Genomic DNA, 23,817 nt, shown 5'->3' on the forward strand with positions numbered 1-23,817 from the left:
TGAACTGATACCCAAGTTATAACTTCATTATACTTTTTTATTATCAATAATAATAATAATAATAATAATAATAATAATAATAATAAATATAGCTGCAAGCAGCAATGCGGGGGCCTAGCAGAGCGCTATAGCAGGAATGGCGTTGCCATGGCATGAGCAAGCACTCACAGCAAGAGGCCAAATTACAACAATGTCCTTTTGCATTCTCACAATCAGCTACCATGTCCCTCTACCAAGTTTGGACTTCATACACCAAAGTGTTGCTGAGATGTGAGCTCACTTTCTTTATTACAGCACCCCTAGAGGCCAAATGAGACCACTTTCCTTGCATGTCCTCACAATCAGCTAATATGTCCATGTATCAAGTTTGGACTTAATACAATGAAGCGTTACTGAGATATGAGCCCACTTCCTGTATTACAGCGCCCCCTATAGAGGCCAAATGATGCCAATTTCGTACTGTGTCCTCACAATCAGGTTCCAAGTCCCTGTACCAAGTTTGGACTTCATACAACAAAGCGCTGCTAAGATAGGAGGTCACTTCCTGTATTGCAGCGCCCCCTATAGAGGCCACATGATGCCAATTTCTTAGTGCGTCCTCACAATCAGATACCAAGTCCCTGTACCAAGTTTGGACTTCATACATTAAAGCATAGCCGAGATGTTAGCCCACTTCCTGTTTTGTGGCTTCATCGCCATATTTGATTGTCTGTCATGGGCAAACAAAAATTAAATTAAAAAATCTGACTAGTATCTTTTGTGCGGCTCAGGCAGAAGATCATCTCCGCCAAGTTCCGTGAAAATCGGATGAAATTTCTGACCGCTGAAACTTTTCGTAGAGTTTGGACTAAATCCAATATGGCGGAGGTCCAATATGGCGGAAAGTGACGTAATAGGGGTCATTGAACTTAGGTCGGCCAAGGGATTCCAACGGTGCCTGATATGTGAAAATCGGACGCACCGTTCCATGGTCACATACGTGAATGCAATCCAGGTTCGACCCATAGTTGGCGCTAGAGTGTTGGGCATAGAGTTCTGGAAAATGGTGAGAGTGATGATGGGACAGTGTTGAATCAATGTGCCAAATTTCATAACTTTAGACCCAGCGGTTCAATTTTCGGCCAGATTTTGACCTGTTGGTGGCGCTAGATGGCTGGGTTTAGAGGTCCGTAAATGAGTGTGAGTGGTCAGTGGAGTGTCCCGAAACTTTCTGCCAAAAAATCTGCACTTTTTAGCCAGGCGTTCTATGGGCTGCCACAGACTCCAATGGCAGAAGTGTAATAATAGGAAAAGCTAGTAACTCAATGGGTGCCTTCGCAGCTTCGCTACTTGGCCCCCAATAATAATGGATATACTAATACCAATTTCTCACCTAATCAAAGACAGTTAAGAGATATAAATAGATATGCAGTACTAAACAGTATATAGAAAGTAAAATTGCGAAGTGAAAGCTTTTCTTAACAAATGCAATTTCATCTGAAACTTACAGCCATCTATACGAACAGTAGATCTGAAATTTTATGGGAGAGGATTTCACAGGGAAGGGCCTCAGAAGAGGAAGCTCAGTCACCCATGCAACAGAGTCTTGTTTTGGGGATACTTTGAGTGTGCCACGGTCTGCGTACCGGTGAGAGCCTATAACACAGCATATGTGTATGAGTTCAGGTAAGCAGAGACAGAGCTGTGTAGGGCCTTGAAGCTGAGTAGATGCACTTTGAAGTCTTTTGAGGTGGAAGGACAACTGATGAGTTTTGTCAATATGAGTTCAAAAAGAGGAGTTGAAGTCTATCAGAAAATCTCAGCTTTTGAATTGAGGGGCAGCTGTGACCGTCATCAATGGTGAAACAGAAGTTTTTGAGTCTGAGGAGCTTTGAGTCAATGATGCTAAAATGCATGTAAAAAAGAAGAAACATCTGTAGAGGTTTCATGCCATCTTGACACCTTGTCCTCCTGGAACAGAATCTGTACTTGTTTATGATTTGAAACACAGACCTCACCTAAACTCTTGTGTCTAATTTGTTGGAAGGCATCTTTCTAAAATTTGAAAACAGAATTTACTGTAAAAAACAGCTCTGTGAAGTGTTTCAGGAAGAAGGGCAACCTTCTGATATGGTGATAAAACTCATACATGGGTCTGTCTCTATCAATAAGGCACATACTATGTAAAAATGTAGGCAGGTCTAGACTGGTAATCTGGCATACTGGCATTTTCTTTGTTGGCCCATGTACTGTACCTTGGGTCTTTTATATAAATCATTAAAATTATAAGAAAAACATAACTTTTCAAAACAAGTTTACTTTATTTTTGTCAATAAATAAATACAAATAAATATAGGAACATTGCAAGAAATATGAATGTAATGCATAAACATTTCCATAGTAAACATACTAAATAAATAAAACATGAATTGTTTTTTTAAGGGAAATAAATAAACAAATAAATAGGTGCAATACACATACGTACATTAGCCGCCATTTCACAGTAATGTTTTTGTCATTAATTACAATGAAAATTGCAACATACAACATCTTCAATCAGATAACTGCTTAGATAAACAAATACATTGACAATACTGTTGAGAACATTTAAATACACACCATTTGATGCTGTTGCACAAGTTTAGGTTCACAGTAATATGATGGGTCAACAAATGTATAGCAATATCGACAACATATAGCAAATTCACATTGAAACATACTGATAGTGAGATAAACTACCAGAAATACAAGTAAGCTATATGAGTCTGTGAAGGTATTCCTATATTCCAGTTCTCTGTTTCTTCTGTTCCGGTTCCTTCCATCATGCAGCTGAGAGGACGGAGGGCTGGAGTATGCTGACCAGTGACTGACCAGTGACCAGCTCCTACCACGGCCGCATCACAATCACAGAGAGCAGTGTGAGGCCACAGGTGGTGAAGAGGCTGATTTTACTGCTGATGTCACCAGAGGAAGAAGCATTGATGCCTGCTGCTGCTGCAGTGGTAGTGGTGGTGGTGGTGGGACTCTTGGTGCTTGTTGTGCTGTCTGTTGGAGAAGTCAACAATCATGTTATAGAAATGGCCTAAGAACATGTCTGTGAAGTGTGAATATCTGCAGATAAGCTAAACTGGACTGAACTGCTACCTTCCAGCATGCCTGAGCCCTCCTCAGGAAGCAACTGCACGGCGGCTCTCCGGACACGCGTCTCAGAGGACTTCAGTCCACTGGCTGAGTTCCCCTTCACAGAGGGCCTTGTGCTGTCATGTTCTCCCCTAAGAGAAGTACTCTGAAGGGGGGAGATCCTGGAGGGAAGACTGGGCCTGGAGTCCTGGTCTGTCAGTAAGAACTGGGAACTCTCCAGGTCACTGTAGAACTCGCTGTTGTCTGATTGGCTGGAAAGGTCTTTGGTGGGGATGCATAGTGAGAACACAAACAGTCCTGTAATGTAAGAGGAGAAATAGTTGAAAGGAGCCATCAGTATCCGTCCGATTGAGTGGAAATAGTCACTGGAATTCACACCAATATTTTAGTTTTGTGTGTAAATGAGCAGTTGACTGACCTGAGAACAGCAGAAGGTTGAACATCTCTGGTAATTTCTTGAGAGGTATAATGGAGGAAATCAATTCAAATAAAAACCTGCACAAAGAAGACAATGAAACATTATGTATTTTGACTTTTTTAGTTTTATAAGTTTGAATTTAGATTCAGATATATTATTACCACACCTCTACATATCAGTCTGTTTGGAAACTCACATGTACTCAAAAATATATAGAACTTATAATAAATACAACTTCTAAAGGCAAAATGATAGGATTGAGTTTCCAACGTACATTTTCTTTGTTCAAAATAAAAATGTGTAACAGCACTTTTAGACAATTATTCATTTAAGAACATAAATATCTATTTCTAAAAATGAAATAGATTTTTCTGTTCTAAAATTACACAATGATATGGTTAAGAATAAATCTGAAGTCTGTTGCATATTGCTGATAGCTTACCTGTCGGGTATGTGTCAAATAGAAACCAGTGCAGGATGTTTGCTGATTTGTTTTTGTCCTCAGATGAAAGTCCTTTTTCTTGAGTCTGAATGATTCCCAGTGATGCTGAAGCTTTATAGTGTTGAGAAGAGTCTGATATTACGTGTGAATGCGTACTCTATGAGGGTACGTAAGGGTGTATTCCTGTGCCCTACGTCATATTTTTACCTGCAAATGAGGCGTGTACTTCATAACGGTATGGTAAGAACAATGCGCTGCAGGGGATCTGAAGAAGACTTTCTGGTTCTTCTAACACATCGTATTTTGATTTAAGGTGTCACTGGGCATTAGGTGCGTCACTGTGTAGCGTCATTGCACTATTTGTCACAATAAACAATTTGAACGCAATGCCACCTTTGTGAAAGTGTTTTGTAATAGTTAGTTTTACAATCCAATATCTAGCCTATATCTAGATAACACCCAGTGGGTGGAATATAACTTAATAGTTTTATTATCTATCAAAGGAAAATATAACACTAGTAAACATACTGGAATACCGTCACTTCTCTTTGTCTGTGGTCTAATTCATGAAACCACATTACGTTACAATTATATAAAGAATTTATTTCTATTTTTGTACAAAACTCAACATTATTATGTCCGAAAAGTCATTCCAATTGAGCATTCCATTAATCTGATTGAATCAGGTAAAGTCAGGGTATAACTAAAAAGAGGGGCTTTCACAGTTACTAAACCTTAAAACATGCAACTACATTATGTTTAAAACACAGTGTCATTCCAAAGTAACATATTTTTAACAGCTATGGATTTATCAATCAAAATCATGTCAATCAAGATTAATGTGTAGGGCCTTAGTAACTGCTGAACCAGGGAGGCAAATGATCACATTCATTTGTTAACTGGTGTCACTACTTTACTATGTTCTTATACGCCTTTGCAAGATCACTGAGATAATCAAACATGTCATCATTGTTGCCAAAAATGTTCATATGTGTTTATTATTGTTAGTTATGCTTAGAGACAAGAAGAATGTTGAAGCTTGAATCTTACGTTAAGAGATGAGTCAGACTTTGTTCCAACCATAAATTGACCTTACACTAGCTACTAGTGCTTTCATGTTACATGTCTACAACATGCTATTTTCAGTATGCAGAGGTCAATCATACAATGACTCTGAAGTGACATGTATAATTCAGGTAATCTTAATTTCTTAATATCTTAAACTATTTTATTGGATTTAGTTACTCCAATAACGTCATCACAACATACAGTAAATTCATTTGGTAAACTGAAAGACAAATGCTTCATTAATTTTAGACATTTCATAAATGTGTGACCAATGTCGACATTACAATTAAAATAATCCAATGGATTATATATTGATTTATTTTTCATTTTTGTAAATCCCTGTCCTAATAAAAACAATTGCTTGAGATTAGAATTTTTGACATGAGAACTTTGAAAAATAAAACCCTGAGTCAGTATTCATTGCATCCTGCAAATATGTCTGCACCTTCTCCAACATATCTATCATGTGAACTGATACCCAAGTTATAACTTCATTATACTTTTTTATTATCAATAATAATAATAATAATAATAATAATAATAATAATAATAATAATAATAATAAATATAGCTGCAAGCAGCAATGCGGGGGCCTAGCAGAGCGCTCTAGCAGGAATGGCGTTGCCATGGCATGAGCAAGCACTCACAGCAAGAGGCCAAATTACAACAATGTCCTTTTGCATTCTCACAATCAGCTACCATGTCCCTCTACCAAGTTTGGACTTCATACACCAAAGTGTTGCTGAGATGTGAGCTCACTTTCTTTATTACAGCACCCCTAGAGGCCAAATGAGACCACTTTCCTTGCATGTCCTCACAATCAGCTAATATGTCCATGTATCAAGTTTGGACTTAATACAATGAAGCGTTACTGAGATATGAGCCCACTTCCTGTATTACAGCGCCCCCTATAGAGGCCAAATGATGCCAATTTCGTACTGTGTCCTCACAATCAGGTTCCAAGTCCCTGTACCAAGTTTGGACTTCATACAACAAAGCGCTGCTAAGATAGGAGGTCACTTCCTGTATTGCAGCGCCCCCTATAGAGGCCACATGATGCCAATTTCTTAGTGCGTCCTCACAATCAGATACCAAGTCCCTGTACCAAGTTTGGACTTCATACATTAAAGCATAGCCGAGATGTTAGCCCACTTCCTGTTTTGTGGCTTCATCGCCATATTTGATTGTCTGTCATGGGCAAACAAAAATTAAATTAAAAAATCTGACTAGTATCGTTTGTGCGGCTCAGTCTGAAGATCATCTCCAACAAGTTCTGTGAAAATTGGATGAAATTTGTAACCGCTGAAATTTTTCGTAGAGTTTGGACTAAATCCAATATGGCGGAGGTCCAATATGGCGGAAAGTGATAGGATAGGGGTCGATGAACTCTGTATGGTCCAGGGATTCACACACTACCTCAATTGTGAAAATCAGACAAAAGAGTCAAGGATCACACGCATGAACGCATGTCCAGCATTGAACTGGTGGTGGCGCTAGTGTGTTCAATGTATATGCATAAAAATTGCTGTGAGTGATTGGGACAGTGTCCTGACTAATGATTTTGTGTTTTGTTATGTTAACTCAAAGCGTCACGGAGATGTTAGTCCACTTCCTGTTTGGCGGCTTCGTCACCGTATTTGATTGGCTGTCACGGGCAAACAAAATTGAAATTGAAAAATCTGGCAAGTATCTTTTGTGCGGCTCGGGCAGAAGATCATCTCCGCCAAGTTCCGTGAAAATCGGATGAAATTTGTAACCGCTGAAACTTTTCGTAGAGTTTGGACTAAATCCAATATGGCGGAGGTCCAATATGGCGGAAAGTGACTGGATAGGAGTTGATGAACTCGGGATGGTCCAAGGATTCAGATGCTACTTCAATTGTGAAAATCAGACAAAAGAGTCAAGGATCACGCGCATGAACGCATGTCCAGCATTGAACTGGTGGTGGCGCTAGACTGTTCAATGTATATGCATACAAATTGCTGTGAGTGATTGGGACAGTGTCCTGACTAATGGTATCGAGTTTTGTTATGTTAACTCAAGGTACCACGGAGATGTTAGTCCACTTCCTGTTTGGCGGCTTCATCGCCATATTTGATTGGCTGTCACAAATGAAATTGAAAAATCTGACAAGTATCTTTTGAGCGGCTCAGGCAGAAGATCATCTCCGCCAAGTTCCGTGAAAATCGGATGAAATTTCTGACCGCTGAAACTTTTCGTAGAGTTTGGACTAAATCCAATATGGCGGAGGTCCAATATGGCGGAAAGTGACGTAATAGGGGTCATTGAACTTAGGTCGGCCAAGGGATTCCAACGGTGCCTGATATGTGAAAATCGGACGCACCGTTCCATGGTCACATGCGTGAATGCAATCCAGGTTCGACCCATAGTTGGCGCTAGAGTGTTGGGCATAGAGTTCTGGAAAATGGTGAGAGTGATGATGGGACAGTGTTGAATCAATGTGCCAAATTTCATAACTTTAGACCCAGCGGTTCAATTTTCGGCCAGATTTTGACCTGTTGGTGGCGCTAGATGGCTGGGTTTAGAGGTCCGTAAATGAGTGTGAGTGGTCAGTGGAGTGTCCCGAAACTTTCTGCCAAAAAATCTGCACTTTTTAGCCAGGCGTTCTATGGGCTGCCATAGACTCCAATGGCAGAAGTGTAATAATAGGAAAAGCTAGTAACTCAATGGGTGCCTTCGCAGCTTCACTACTTGGCCCCCAATAATAATGGATATACTAATACCAATTTCTCACCTAATCAAAGACAGTTAAGAGATATAAATAGATATGCAGTACTAAACAGTATATAGAAAGTAAAATTGCGAAGTGAAAGCTTTTCTTAACAAATGCAATTTCATCTGAAACTTACAGCCATCTATACGAACAGTAGATCTGAAATTTTATGGGAGAGGATTTCACAGGGAAGGGCCTCAGAAGAGGAAGCTCAGTCACCCATGCAACAGAGTCTTGTTTTGGGGATACTTTGAGTGTGCCACGGTCTGCGTACCGGTGAGAGCCTATAACACAGCATATGTGTATGAGTTCAGGTAAGCAGAGACAGAGCTGTGTAGGGCCTTGAAGCTGAGTAGATGCACTTTGAAGTCTTTTGAGGTGGAAGGACAACTGATGAGTTTTGTCAATATGAGTTCAAAAAGAGGAGTTGAAGTCTATCAGAAAATCTCAGCTTTTGAATTGAGGGGCAGCTGTGACCGTCATCAATGGTGAAACAGAAGTTTTTGAGTCTGAGGAGCTTTGAGTCAATGATGCTAAAATGCATGTAACAAAGAAGAAACATCTGTAGAGGTTTCATGCCATCTTGACACCTTGTCCTCCTGGAACAGAATCTGTACTTGTTTATGATTTGAAACACAGACCTCACCTAAACTCTTGTGTCTAATTTGTTGGAAGGCATCTTTCTAAAATTTGAAAACAGAATTTACTGTAAAAAACAGCTCTGTGAAGTGTTTAAGGAAGAAGGGCAACCTTCTGATATGGTGATAAAACTCATACATGGGTCTGTCTCTATCAATAAGGCACATACTATGTAAAAATGTAGGCAGGTCTAGACTGGTAATCTGGCATACTGGCATTTTCTTTGTTGGCCCATGTACTGTACCTTGGGTCTTTTATATAAATCATTAAAATTATAAGAAAAACATAACTTTTCAAAACAAGTTTACTTTATTTTTGTCAATAAATAAATACAAATAAATATAGGAACATTGCAAGAAATATGAATGTAATGCATAAACATTTCCATAGTAAACATACTAAATAAATAAAACATGAATTGTTTTTTTAAGGGAAATAAATAAACAAATAAATAGGTGCAATACACATACGTACATTAGCCGCCATTTCACAGTAATGTTTTTGTCATTAATTACAATGAAAATTGCAACATACAACATCTTCAATCAGATAACTGCTTAGATAAACAAATACATTGACAATACTGTTGAGAACATTTAAATACACACCATTTGATGCTGTTGCACAAGTTTAGGTTCACAGTAATATGATGGGTCAACAAATGTATAGCAATATCGACAACATATAGCAAATTCACATTGAAACATACTGATAGTGAGATAAACTACCAGAAATACAAGTAAGCTATATGAGTCTGTGAAGGTATTCCTATATTCCAGTTCTCTGTTTCTCCTGGTCCGGTTCCTTCCATCATGCAGCTGAGAGGACGGAGGGCTGGAGTATGCTGACCAGTGACTGACCAGTGACCAGCTCCTACCACGGCCGCATCACAATCACAGAGAGCAGTGTGAGGCCACAGGTGGTGAAGAGGCTGATTTTACTGCTGATGTCACCAGAGGAAGAAGCATTGATGCCTGCTGCTGCTGCAGTGGTAGTGGTGGTGGTGGTGGGACTCTTGGTGCTTGTTGTGCTGTCTGTTGGAGAAGTCAACAATCATGTTATAGAAATGGCCTGAGAACATGTCTGTGAAGTGTGAATATCTGCAGATAAGCTAAACTGGACTGAACTGCTACCTTCCAGCATGCCTGAGCCCTCCTCAGGAAGCAACTGCACGGCGGCTCTCCGGACACGCGTCTCAGAGGACTTCAGTCCACTGGCTGAGTTCCCCTTCACAGAGGGCCTTGTGCTGTCATGTTCTCCCCTAAGAGAAGTACTCTGAAGGGGGGAGATCCTGGAGGGAAGACTGGGCCTGGAGTCCTGGTCTGTCAGTAAGAACTGGGAACTCTCCAGGTCACTGTAGAACTCGCTGTTGTCTGATTGGCTGGAAAGGTCTTTGGTGGGGATGCATAGTGAGAACACAAACAGTCCTGTAATGTAAGAGGAGAAATAGTTGAAAGGAGCCATCAGTATCCGAACGATTGAGTGGAAATAGTCACTGGAATTCACACCAATATTTTAGTTTTGTGTGTAAATGAGCAGTTGACTGACCTGAGAACAGCAGAAGGTTGAACATCTCTGGTAATTTCTTGAGAGGTATAATGGAGGAAATCAATTCAAATAAAAACCTGCACAAAGAAGACAATGAAACATTATGTATTTTGACTTTTTTAGTTTTATAAGTTTGAATTTAGATTCAGATATATTATTACCACACCTCTACATATCAGTCTGTTTGGAAACTCACATGTACTCAAAAATATATAGAACTTATAATAAATACAACTTCTAAAGGCAAAATGATAGGATTGAGTTTCCAACGTACATTTTCTTTGTTCAAAATAAAAATGTGTAACAGCACTTTTAGACAATTATTCATTTAAGAACATAAATATCTATTTCTAAAAATGAAATAGATTTTTCTGTTCTAAAATTACACAATGATATGGTTAAGAATAAATCTGAAGTCTGTTGCATATTGCTGATAGCTTACCTGTCGGGTATGTGTCAAATAGAAACCAGTGCAGGATGTTTGCTGATTTGTTTTTGTCCTCAGATGAAAGTCCTTTTTCTTGAGTCTGAATGATTCCCAGTGATGCTGAAGCTTTATAGTGTTGAGAAGAGTCTGATATTACGTGTGAATGCGTACTCTATGAGGGTACGTAAGGGTGTATTCCTGTGCCCTACGTCATATTTTTACCTGCAAATGAGGCGTGTACTTCATAACGGTATGGTAAGAACAATGCGCTGCAGGGGATCTGAAGAAGACTTTCTGGTTCTTCTAACACATCGTATTTTGATTTAAGGTGTCACTGGGCATTAGGTGCGTCACTGTGTAGCGTCATTGCACTATTTGTCACAATAAACAATTTGAACGCAATGCCACCTTTGTGAAAGTGTTTTGTAATAGTTAGTTTTACAATCCAATATCTAGCCTATATCTAGATAACACCCAGTGGGTGGAATATAACTTAATAGTTTTATTATCTATCAAAGGAAAATATAACACTAGTAAACATACTGGAATACCGTCACTTCTCTTTGTCTGTGGTCTAATTCATGAAACCACATTACGTTACAATTATATAAAGAATTTATTTCTATTTTTGTACAAAACTCAACATTATTATGTCCGAAAAGTCATTCCAATTGAGCATTCCATTAATCTGATTGAATCAGGTAAAGTCAGGGTATAACTAAAAAGAGGGGCTTTCACAGTTACTAAACCTTAAAACATGCAACTACATTATGTTTAAAACACAGTGTCATTCCAAAGTAACATATTTTTAACAGCTATGGATTTATCAATCAAAATCATGTCAATCAAGATTAATGTGTAGGGCCTTAGTAACTGCTGAACCAGGGAGGCAAATGATCACATTCATTTGTTAACTGGTGTCACTACTTTACTATGTTCTTATACGCCTTTGCAAGATCACTGAGATAATCAAACATGTCATCATTGTTGCCAAAAATGTTCATATGTGTTTATTATTGTTAGTTATGCTTAGAGACAAGAAGAATGTTGAAGCTTGAATCTTACGTTAAGAGATGAGTCAGACTTTGTTCCAACCATAAATTGACCTTACACTAGCTACTAGTGCTTTCATGTTACATGTCTACAACATGCTATTTTCAGTATGCAGAGGTCAATCATACAATGACTCTGAAGTGACATGTATAATTCAGGTAATCTTAATTTCTTAATATCTTAAACTATTTTATTGGATTTAGTTACTCCAATAACGTCATCACAACATACAGTAAATTCATTTGGTAAACTGAAAGACAAATGCTTCATTAATTTTAGACATTTCATAAATGTGTGACCAATGTCGACATTACAATTAAAATAATCCAATGGATTATATATTGATTTATTTTTCATTTTTGTAAATCCCTGTCCTAATAAAAACAATTGCTTGAGATTAGAATTTTTGACATGAGAACTTTGAAAAATAAAACCCTGAGTCAGTATTCATTGCATCCTGCAAATATGTCTGCACCTTCTCCAACATATCTATCATGTGAACTGATACCCAAGTTATAACTTCATTATACTTTTTTATTATCAATAATAATAATAATAATAATAATAATAATAATAATAATAATAATAATAAATATAGCTGCAAGCAGCAATGCGGGGGCCTAGCAGAGCGCTCTAGCAGGAATGGCGTTGCCATGGCATGAGCAAGCACTCACAGCAAGAGGCCAAATTACAACAATGTCCTTTTGCATTCTCACAATCAGCTACCATGTCCCTCTACCAAGTTTGGACTTCATACACCAAAGTGTTGCTGAGATGTGAGCTCACTTTCTTTATTACAGCACCCCTAGAGGCCAAATGAGACCACTTTCCTTGCATGTCCTCACAATCAGCTAATATGTCCATGTATCAAGTTTGGACTTAATACAATGAAGCGTTACTGAGATATGAGCCCACTTCCTGTATTACAGCGCCCCCTATAGAGGCCAAATGATGCCAATTTCGTACTGTGTCCTCACAATCAGGTTCCAAGTCCCTGTACCAAGTTTGGACTTCATACAACAAAGCGCTGCTAAGATAGGAGGTCACTTCCTGTATTGCAGCGCCCCCTATAGAGGCCACATGATGCCAATTTCTTAGTGCGTCCTCACAATCAGATACCAAGTCCCTGTACCAAGTTTGGACTTCATACATTAAAGCATAGCCGAGATGTTAGCCCACTTCCTGTTTTGTGGCTTCATCGCCATATTTGATTGTCTGTCATGGGCAAACAAAAATTAAATTAAAAAATCTGACTAGTATCGTTTGTGCGGCTCAGTCTGAAGATCATCTCCAACAAGTTCTGTGAAAATTGGATGAAATTTGTAACCGCTGAAATTTTTCGTAGAGTTTGGACTAAATCCAATATGGCGGAGGTCCAATATGGCGGAAAGTGATAGGATAGGGGTCGATGAACTCTGTATGGTCCAGGGATTCACACACTACCTCAATTGTGAAAATCAGACAAAAGAGTCAAGGATCACACGCATGAACGCATGTCCAGCATTGAACTGGTGGTGGCGCTAGTGTGTTCAATGTATATGCATAAAAATTGCTGTGAGTGATTGGGACAGTGTCCTGACTAATGATTTTGTGTTTTGTTATGTTAACTCAAAGCGTCACGGAGATGTTAGTCCACTTCCTGTTTGGCGGCTTCGTCACCGTATTTGATTGGCTGTCACGGGCAAACAAAATTGAAATTGAAAAATCTGGCAAGTATCTTTTGTGCGGCTCGGGCAGAAGATCATCTCCGCCAAGTTCCGTGAAAATCGGATGAAATTTGTAACCGCTGAAACTTTTCGTAGAGTTTGGACTAAATCCAATATGGCGGAGGTCCAATATGGCGGAAAGTGACTGGATAGGAGTTGATGAACTCGGGATGGTCCAAGGATTCAGATGCTACTTCAATTGTGAAAATCAGACAAAAGAGTCAAGGATCACGCGCATGAACGCATGTCCAGCATTGAACTGGTGGTGGCGCTAGACTGTTCAATGTATATGCATACAAATTGCTGTGAGTGATTGGGACAGTGTCCTGACTAATGGTATCGAGTTTTGTTATGTTAACTCAAGGTACCACGGAGATGTTAGTCCACTTCCTGTTTGGCGGCTTCATCGCCATATTTGATTGGCTGTCACAAATGAAATTGAAAAATCTGACAAGTATCTTTTGAGCGGCTCAGGCAGAAGATCATCTCCGCCAAGTTCCGTGAAAATCGGATGAAATTTCTGACCGCTGAAACTTTTCGTAGAGTTTGGACTAAATCCAATATGGCGGAGGTCCAATATGGCGGAAAGTGACGTAATAGGGGTCATTGAACTTAGGTCGGCCAAGGGATTCCAACGGTGCCTGATATGTGAAAATCGGACGCACCGTTCCATGGTCACATGCGTGAATGCAATCCAGGTTCGACCCATAGTTGGCGCTAGAGTGTTGGGCATAGAGTTCTGGAAAATGGTGAGAGTGATGATGGGACAGTGTTGAATCAATGTGCCAAATTTCATAACTTTAGACCCAGCGGTTCAATTTTCGGCCAGATTTTGACCTGTTGGTGGCGCTAGATGGCTGGGTTTAGAGGTCCGTAAATGAGTGTGAGTGGTCAGTGGAGTGTCCCGAAACTTTCTGCCAAAAAATCTGCACTTTTTAGCCAGGCGTTCTATGGGCTGCCATAGACTCCAATGGCAGAAGTGTAATAATAGGAAAAGCTAGTAACTCAATGGGTGCCTTCGCAGCTTCACTACTTGGCCCCCAATAATAATGGATATACTAATACCAATTTCTCACCTAATCAAAGACAGTTAAGAGATATAAATAGATATGCAGTACTAAACAGTATATAGAAAGTAAAATTGCGAAGTGAAAGCTTTTCTTAACAAATGCAATTTCATCTGAAACTTACAGCCATCTATACGAACAGTAGATCTGAAATTTTATGGGAGAGGATTTCACAGGGAAGGGCCTCAGAAGAGGAAGCTCAGTCACCCATGCAACAGAGTCTTGTTTTGGGGATACTTTGAGTGTGCCACGGTCTGCGTACCGGTGAGAGCCTATAACACAGCATATGTGTATGAGTTCAGGTAAGCAGAGACAGAGCTGTGTAGGGCCTTGAAGCTGAGTAGATGCACTTTGAAGTCTTTTGAGGTGGAAGGACAACTGATGAGTTTTGTCAATATGAGTTCAAAAAGAGGAGTTGAAGTCTATCAGAAAATCTCAGCTTTTGAATTGAGGGGCAGCTGTGACCGTCATCAATGGTGAAACAGAAGTTTTTGAGTCTGAGGAGCTTTGAGTCAATGATGCTAAAATGCATGTAACAAAGAAGAAACATCTGTAGAGGTTTCATGCCATCTTGACACCTTGTCCTCCTGGAACAGAATCTGTACTTGTTTATGATTTGAAACACAGACCTCACCTAAACTCTTGTGTCTAATTTGTTGGAAGGCATCTTTCTAAAATTTGAAAACAGAATTTACTGTAAAAAACAGCTCTGTGAAGTGTTTAAGGAAGAAGGGCAACCTTCTGATATGGTGATAAAACTCATACATGGGTCTGTCTCTATCAATAAGGCACATACTATGTAAAAATGTAGGCAGGTCTAGACTGGTAATCTGGCATACTGGCATTTTCTTTGTTGGCCCATGTACTGTACCTTGGGTCTTTTATATAAATCATTAAAATTATAAGAAAAACATAACTTTTCAAAACAAGTTTACTTTATTTTTGTCAATAAATAAATACAAATAAATATAGGAACATTGCAAGAAATATGAATGTAATGCATAAACATTTCCATAGTAAACATACTAAATAAATAAAACATGAATTGTTTTTTTAAGGGAAATAAATAAACAAATAAATAGGTGCAATACACATACGTACATTAGCCGCCATTTCACAGTAATGTTTTTGTCATTAATTACAATGAAAATTGCAACATACAACATCTTCAATCAGATAACTGCTTAGATAAACAAATACATTGACAATACTGTTGAGAACATTTAAATACACACCATTTGATGCTGTTGCACAAGTTTAGGTTCACAGTAATATGATGGGTCAACAAATGTATAGCAATATCGACAACATATAGCAAATTCACATTGAAACATACTGATAGTGAGATAAACTACCAGAAATACAAGTAAGCTATATGAGTCTGTGAAGGTATTCCTATATTCCAGTTCTCTGTTTCTCCTGTTCCGGTTCCTTCCATCATGCAGCTGAGAGGACGGAGGGCTGGAGTATGCTGACCAGTGACTGACCAGTGACCAGCTCCTACCACGGCCGCATCACAATCACAGAGAGCAGTGTGAGGCCACAGGTGGTGAAGAGGCTGATTTTACTGCTGATGTCACCAGAGGAAGAAGCATTGATGCCTGCTGCTGCTGCAGTGGTAGTGGTGGTGGTGGTGGGACTCTTGGTGCTTGTTGTGCTGTCTGTTGGAGAAGTCAACAATCATGTTATAGAAATGGCCTGAGAACATGTCTGTGAAGTGTGAATATCTGCAGATAAGCTAAACTGGACTGAACTGCTACCTTCCAGCATGCCTGAGCCCTCCTCAGGAAGCAACTGCACGGCGGCTCTCCGGACACGCGTCTCAGAGGACTTCAGTCCACTGGCTGAGTTCCCCTTCACAGAGGGCCTTGTGCTGTCATGTTCTCCCCTAAGAGAAGTACTCTGAAGGGGGGAGATCCTGGAGGGAAGACTGGGCCTGGAGTCCTGGTCTGTCAGTAAGAACTGGGAACTCTCCAGGTCACTGTAGAACTCGCTGTTGTCTGATTGGCTGGAAAGGTCTTTGGTGGGGATGCATAGTGAGAACACAAACAGTCCTGTAATGTAAGAGGAGAAATAGTTGAAAGGAGCCATCAGTATCCGAACGATTGAGTGGAAATAGTCACTGGAATTCACACCAATATTTTAGTTTTGTGTGTAAATGAGCAGTTGACTGACCTGAGAACAGCAGAAGGTTGAACATCTCTGGTAATTTCTTGAGAGGTATAATGGAGGAAATCAATTCAAATAAAAACCTGCACAAAGAAGACAATGAAACATTATGTATTTTGACTTTTTTAGTTTTATAAGTTTGAATTTAGATTCAGATATATTATTACCACACCTCTACATATCAGTCTGTTTGGAAACTCACATGTACTCAAAAATATATAGAACTTATAATAAATACAACTTCTAAAGGCAAAATGATAGGATTGAGTTTCCAACGTACATTTTCTTTGTTCAAAATAAAAATGTGTAACAGCACTTTTAGACAATTATTCATTTAAGAACATAAATATCTATTTCTAAAAATGAAATAGATTTTTCTGTTCTAAAATTACACAATGATATGGTTAAGAATAAATCTGAAGTCTGTTGCATATTGCTGATAGCTTACCTGTCGGGTATGTGTCAAATAGAAACCAGTGCAGGATGTTTGCTGATTTGTTTTTGTCCTCAGATGAAAGTCCTTTTTCTTGAGTCTGAATGATTCCCAGTGATGCTGAAGCTTTATAGTGTTGAGAAGAGTCTGATATTACGTGTGAATGCGTACTCTATGAGGGTACGTAAGGGTGTATTCCTGTGCCCTACGTCATATTTTTACCTGCAAATGAGGCGTGTACTTCATAACGGTATGGTAAGAACAATGCGCTGCAGGGGATCTGAAGAAGACTTTCTGGTTCTTCTAACACATCGTATTTTGATTTAAGGTGTCACTGGGCATTAGGTGCGTCACTGTGTAGCGTCATTGCACTATTTGTCACAATAAACAATTTGAACGCAATGCCACCTTTGTGAAAGTGTTTTGTAATAGTTAGTTTTACAATCCAATATCTAGCCTATATCTAGATAACACCCAGTGGGTGGAATATAACTTAATAGTTTTATTATCTATCAAAGGAAAATATAACACTAGTAAACATACTGGAATACCGTCACTTCTCTTTGTCTGTGGTCTAATTCATGAAACCACATTACGTTACAATTATATAAAGAATTTATTTCTATTTTTGTACAAAACTCAACATTATTATGTCCGAAAAGTCATTCCAATTGAGCATTCCATTAATCTGATTGAATCAGGTAAAGTCAGGGTATAACTAAAAAGAGGGGCTTTCACAGTTACTAAACCTTAAAACATGCAACTACATTATGTTTAAAACACAGTGTCATTCCAAAGTAACATATTTTTAACAGCTATGGATTTATCAATCAAAATCATGTCAATCAAGATTAATGTGTAGGGCCTTAGTAACTGCTGAACCAGGGAGGCAAATGATCACATTCATTTGTTAACTGGTGTCACTACTTTACTATGTTCTTATACGCCTTTGCAAGATCACTGAGATAATCAAACATGTCATCATTGTTGCCAAAAATGTTCATATGTGTTTATTATTGTTAGTTATGCTTAGAGACAAGAAGAATGTTGAAGCTTGAATCTTACGTTAAGAGATGAGTCAGACTTTGTTCCAACCATAAATTGACCTTACACTAGCTACTAGTGCTTTCATGTTACATGTCTACAACATGCTATTTTCAGTATGCAGAGGTCAATCATACAATGACTCTGAAGTGACATGTATAATTCAGGTAATCTTAATTTCTTAATATCTTAAACTATTTTATTGGATTTAGTTACTCCAATAACGTCATCACAACATACAGTAAATTCATTTGGTAAACTGAAAGACAAATGCTTCATTAATTTTAGACATTTCATAAATGTGTGACCAATGTCGACATTACAATTAAAATAATCCAATGGATTATATATTGATTTATTTTTCATTTTTGTAAATCCCTGTCCTAATAAAAACAATTGCTTGAGATTAGAATTTTTGACATGAGAACTTTGAAAAATAAAACCCTGAGTCAGTATTCATTGCATCCTGCAAATATGTCTGCACCTTCTCCAACATATCTATCATGTGAACTGATACCCAAGTTATAACTTCATTATACTTTTTTATTATCAATAATAATAATAATAATAATAATAATAATAATAATAATAATAATAATAATAATAAATATAGCTGCAAGCAGCAATGCGGGGGCCTAGCAGAGCGCTCTAGCAGGAATGGCGTTGCCATGGCATGAGCAAGCACTCACAGCAAGAGGCCAAATTACAACAATGTCCTTTTGCATTCTCACAATCAGCTACCATGTCCCTCTACCAAGTTTGGACTTCATACACCAAAGTGTTGCTGAGATGTGAGCTCACTTTCTTTATTACAGCACCCCTAGAGGCCAAATGAGACCACTTTCCTTGCATGTCCTCACAATCAGCTAATATGTCCATGTATCAAGTTTGGACTTAATACAATGAAGCGTTACTGAGATATGAGCCCACTTCCTGTATTACAGCGCCCCCTATAGAGGCCAAATGATGCCAATTTCGTACTGTGTCCTCACAATCAGGTTCCAAGTCCCTGTACCAAGTTTGGACTTCATACAACAAAGCGCTGCTAAGATAGGAGGTCACTTCCTGTATTGCAGCGCAGGGGGCCACATAGAGTTTGGACTTCATACATTAAAGCATAGCCGAGATGTTAGCCCACTTCCTGTTTTGTGGCTTCATCGCCATATTTGATTGTCTGTCATGGGCAAACAAAAATTAAATTAAAAAATCTGACTAGTATCGTTTGTGCGGCTCAGTCTGAAGATCATCTCCAACAAGTTCTGTGAAAATTGGATGAAATTTGTAACCGCTGAAATTTTTCGTAGAGTTTGGACTAAATCCAATATGGCGGAGGTCCAATATGGCGGAAAGTGATAGGATAGGGGTCGATGAACTCTGTATGGTCCAGGGATTCACACACTACCTCAATTGTGAAAATCAGACAAAAGAGTCAAGGATCACACGCATGAACGCATGTCCAGCATTGAACTGGTGGTGGCGCTAGTGTGTTCAATGTATATGCATAAAAATTGCTGTGAGTGATTGGGACAGTGTCCTGACTAATGATTTTGTGTTTTGTTATGTTAACTCAAAGCGTCACGGAGATGTTAGTCCACTTCCTGTTTGGCGGCTTCGTCACCGTATTTGATTGGCTGTCACGGGCAAACAAAATTGAAATTGAAAAATCTGGCAAGTATCTTTTGTGCGGCTCGGGCAGAAGATCATCTCCGCCAAGTTCCGTGAAAATCGGATGAAATTTGTAACCGCTGAAACTTTTCGTAGAGTTTGGACTAAATCCAATATGGCGGAGGTCCAATATGGCGGAAAGTGACTGGATAGGAGTTGATGAACTCGGGATGGTCCAAGGATTCAGATGCTACTTCAATTGTGAAAATCAGACAAAAGAGTCAAGGATCACGCGCATGAACGCATGTCCAGCATTGAACTGGTGGTGGCGCTAGACTGTTCAATGTATATGCATACAAATTGCTGTGAGTGATTGGGACAGTGTCCTGACTAATGGTATCGAGTTTTGTTATGTTAACTCAAGGTACCACGGAGATGTTAGTCCACTTCCTGTTTGGCGGCTTCATCGCCATATTTGATTGGCTGTCACAAATGAAATTGAAAAATCTGACAAGTATCTTTTGAGCGGCTCAGGCAGAAGATCATCTCCGCCAAGTTCCGTGAAAATCGGATGAAATTTCTGACCGCTGAAACTTTTCGTAGAGTTTGGACTAAATCCAATATGGCGGAGGTCCAATATGGCGGAAAGTGACGTAATAGGGGTCATTGAACTTAGGTCGGCCAAGGGATTCCAACGGTGCCTGATATGTGAAAATCGGACGCACCGTTCCATGGTCACATGCGTGAATGCAATCCAGGTTCGACCCATAGTTGGCGCTAGAGTGTTGGGCATAGAGTTCTGGAAAATGGTGAGAGTGATGATGGGACAGTGTTGAATCAATGTGCCAAATTTCATAACTTTAGACCCAGCGGTTCAATTTTCGGCCAGATTTTGACCTGTTGGTGGCGCTAGATGGCTGGGTTTAGAGGTCCGTAAATGAGTGTGAGTGGTCAGTGGAGTGTCCCGAAACTTTCTGCCAAAAAATCTGCACTTTTTAGCCAGGCGTTCTATGGGCTGCCATAGACTCCAATGGCAGAAGTGTAATAATAGGAAAAGCTAGTAACTCAATGGGTGCCTTCGCAGCTTCACTACTTGGCCCCCAATAATAATGGATATACTAATACCAATTTCTCACCTAATCAAAGACAGTTAAGAGATATAAATAGATATGCAGTACTAAACAGTATATAGAAAGTAAAATTGCGAAGTGAAAGCTTTTCTTAACAAATGCAATTTCATCTGAAACTTACAGCCATCTATACGAACAGTAGATCTGAAATTTTATGGGAGAGGATTTCACAGGGAAGGGCCTCAGAAGAGGAAGCTCAGTCACCCATGCAACAGAGTCTTGTTTTGGGGATACTTTGAGTGTGCCACGGTCTGCGTACCGGTGAGAGCCTATAACACAGCATATGTGTATGAGTTCAGGTAAGCAGAGACAGAGCTGTGTAGGGCCTTGAAGCTGAGTAGATGCACTTTGAAGTCTTTTGAGGTGGAAGGACAACTGATGAGTTTTGTCAATATGAGTTCAAAAAGAGGAGTTGAAGTCTATCAGAAAATCTCAGCTTTTGAATTGAGGGGCAGCTGTGACCGTCATCAATGGTGAAACAGAAGTTTTTGAGTCTGAGGAGCTTTGAGTCAATGATGCTAAAATGCATGTAACAAAGAAGAAACATCTGTAGAGGTTTCATGCCATCTTGACACCTTGTCCTCCTGGAACAGAATCTGTACTTGTTTATGATTTGAAACACAGACCTCACCTAAACTCTTGTGTCTAATTTGTTGGAAGGCATCTTTCTAAAATTTGAAAACAGAATTTACTGTAAAAAACAGCTCTGTGAAGTGTTTAAGGAAGAAGGGCAACCTTCTGATATGGTGATAAAACTCATACATGGGTCTGTCTCTATCAATAAGGCACATACTATGTAAAAATGTAGGCAGGTCTAGACTGGTAATCTGGCATACTGGCATTTTCTTTGTTGGCCCATGTACTGTACCTTGGGTCTTTTATATAAATCATTAAAATTATAAGAAAAACATAACTTTTCAAAACAAGTTTACTTTATTTTTGTCAATAAATAAATACAAATAAATATAGGAACATTGCAAGAAATATGAATGTAATGCATAAACATTTCCATAGTAAACATACTAAATAAATAAAACATGAATTGTTTTTTTAAGGGAAATAAATAAACAAATAAATAGGTGCAATACACATACGTACATTAGCCGCCATTTCACAGTAATGTTTTTGTCATTAATTACAATGAAAATTGCAACATACAACATCTTCAATCAGATAACTGCTTAGATAAACAAATACATTGACAATACTGTTGAGAACATTTAAATACACACCATTTGATGCTGTTGCACAAGTTTAGGTTCACAGTAATATGATGGGTCAACAAATGTATAGCAATATCGACAACATATAGCAAATTCACATTGAAACATACTGATAGTGAGATAAACTACCAGAAATACAAGTAAGCTATATGAGTCTGTGAAGGTATTCCTATATTCCAGTTCTCTGTTTCTCCTGTTCCGGTTCCTTCCATCATGCAGCTGAGAGGACGGAGGGCTGGAGTATGCTGACCAGTGACTGACCAGTGACCAGCTCCTACCACGGCCGCATCACAATCACAGAGAGCAGTGTGAGGCCACAGGTGGTGAAGAGGCTGATTTTACTGCTGATGTCACCAGAGGAAGAAGCATTGATGCCTGCTGCTGCTGCAGTGGTAGTGGTGGTGGTGGTGGGACTCTTGGTGCTTGTTGTGCTGTCTGTTGGAGAAGTCAACAATCATGTTATAGAAATGGCCTGAGAACATGTCTGTGAAGTGTGAATATCTGCAGATAAGCTAAACTGGACTGAACTGCTACCTTCCAGCATGCCTGAGCCCTCCTCAGGAAGCAACTGCACGGCGGCTCTCCGGACACGCGTCTCAGAGGACTTCAGTCCACTGGCTGAGTTCCCCTTCACAGAGGGCCTTGTGCTGTCATGTTCTCCCCTAAGAGAAGTACTCTGAAGGGGGGAGATCCTGGAGGGAAGACTGGGCCTGGAGTCCTGGTCTGTCAGTAAGAACTGGGAACTCTCCAGGTCACTGTAGAACTCGCTGTTGTCTGATTGGCTGGAAAGGTCTTTGGTGGGGATGCATAGTGAGAACACAAACAGTCCTGTAATGTAAGAGGAGAAATAGTTGAAAGGAGCCATCAGTATCCGAACGATTGAGTGGAAATAGTCACTGGAATTCACACCAATATTTTAGTTTTGTGTGTAAATGAGCAGTTGACTGACCTGAGAACAGCAGAAGGTTGAACATCTCTGGTAATTTCTTGAGAGGTATAATGGAGGAAATCAATTCAAATAAAAACCTGCACAAAGAAGACAATGAAACATTATGTATTTTGACTTTTTTAGTTTTATAAGTTTGAATTTAGATTCAGATATATTATTACCACACCTCTACATATCAGTCTGTTTGGAAACTCACATGTACTCAAAAATATATAGAACTTATAATAAATACAACTTCTAAAGGCAAAATGATAGGATTGAGTTTCCAACGTACATTTTCTTTGTTCAAAATAAAAATGTGTAACAGCACTTTTAGACAATTATTCATTTAAGAACATAAATATCTATTTCTAAAAATGAAATAGATTTTTCTGTTCTAAAATTACACAATGATATGGTTAAGAATAAATCTGAAGTCTGTTGCATATTGCTGATAGCTTACCTGTCGGGTATGTGTCAAATAGAAACCAGTGCAGGATGTTTGCTGATTTGTTTTTGTCCTCAGATGAAAGTCCTTTTTCTTGAGTCTGAATGATTCCCAGTGATGCTGAAGCTTTATAGTGTTGAGAAGAGTCTGATATTACGTGTGAATGCGTACTCTATGAGGGTACGTAAGGGTGTATTCCTGTGCCCTACGTCATATTTTTACCTGCAAATGAGGCGTGTACTTCATAACGGTATGGTAAGAACAATGCGCTGCAGGGGATCTGAAGAAGACTTTCTGGTTCTTCTAACACATCGTATTTTGATTTAAGGTGTCACTGGGCATTAGGTGCGTCACTGTGTAGCGTCATTGCACTATTTGTCACAATAAACAATTTGAACGCAATGCCACCTTTGTGAAAGTGTTTTGTAATAGTTAGTTTTACAATCCAATATCTAGCCTATATCTAGATAACACCCAGTGGGTGGAATATAACTTAATAGTTTTATTATCTATCAAAGGAAAATATAACACTAGTAAACATACTGGAATACCGTCACTTCTCTTTGTCTGTGGTCTAATTCATGAAACCACATTACGTTACAATTATATAAAGAA

This window comes from Alosa sapidissima, chromosome 1 (genome assembly GCF_018492685.1).
Source record: "Alosa sapidissima isolate fAloSap1 chromosome 1, fAloSap1.pri, whole genome shotgun sequence".
NCBI classification, from domain to species: Eukaryota; Metazoa; Chordata; class Actinopteri; order Clupeiformes; family Clupeidae; genus Alosa; species Alosa sapidissima.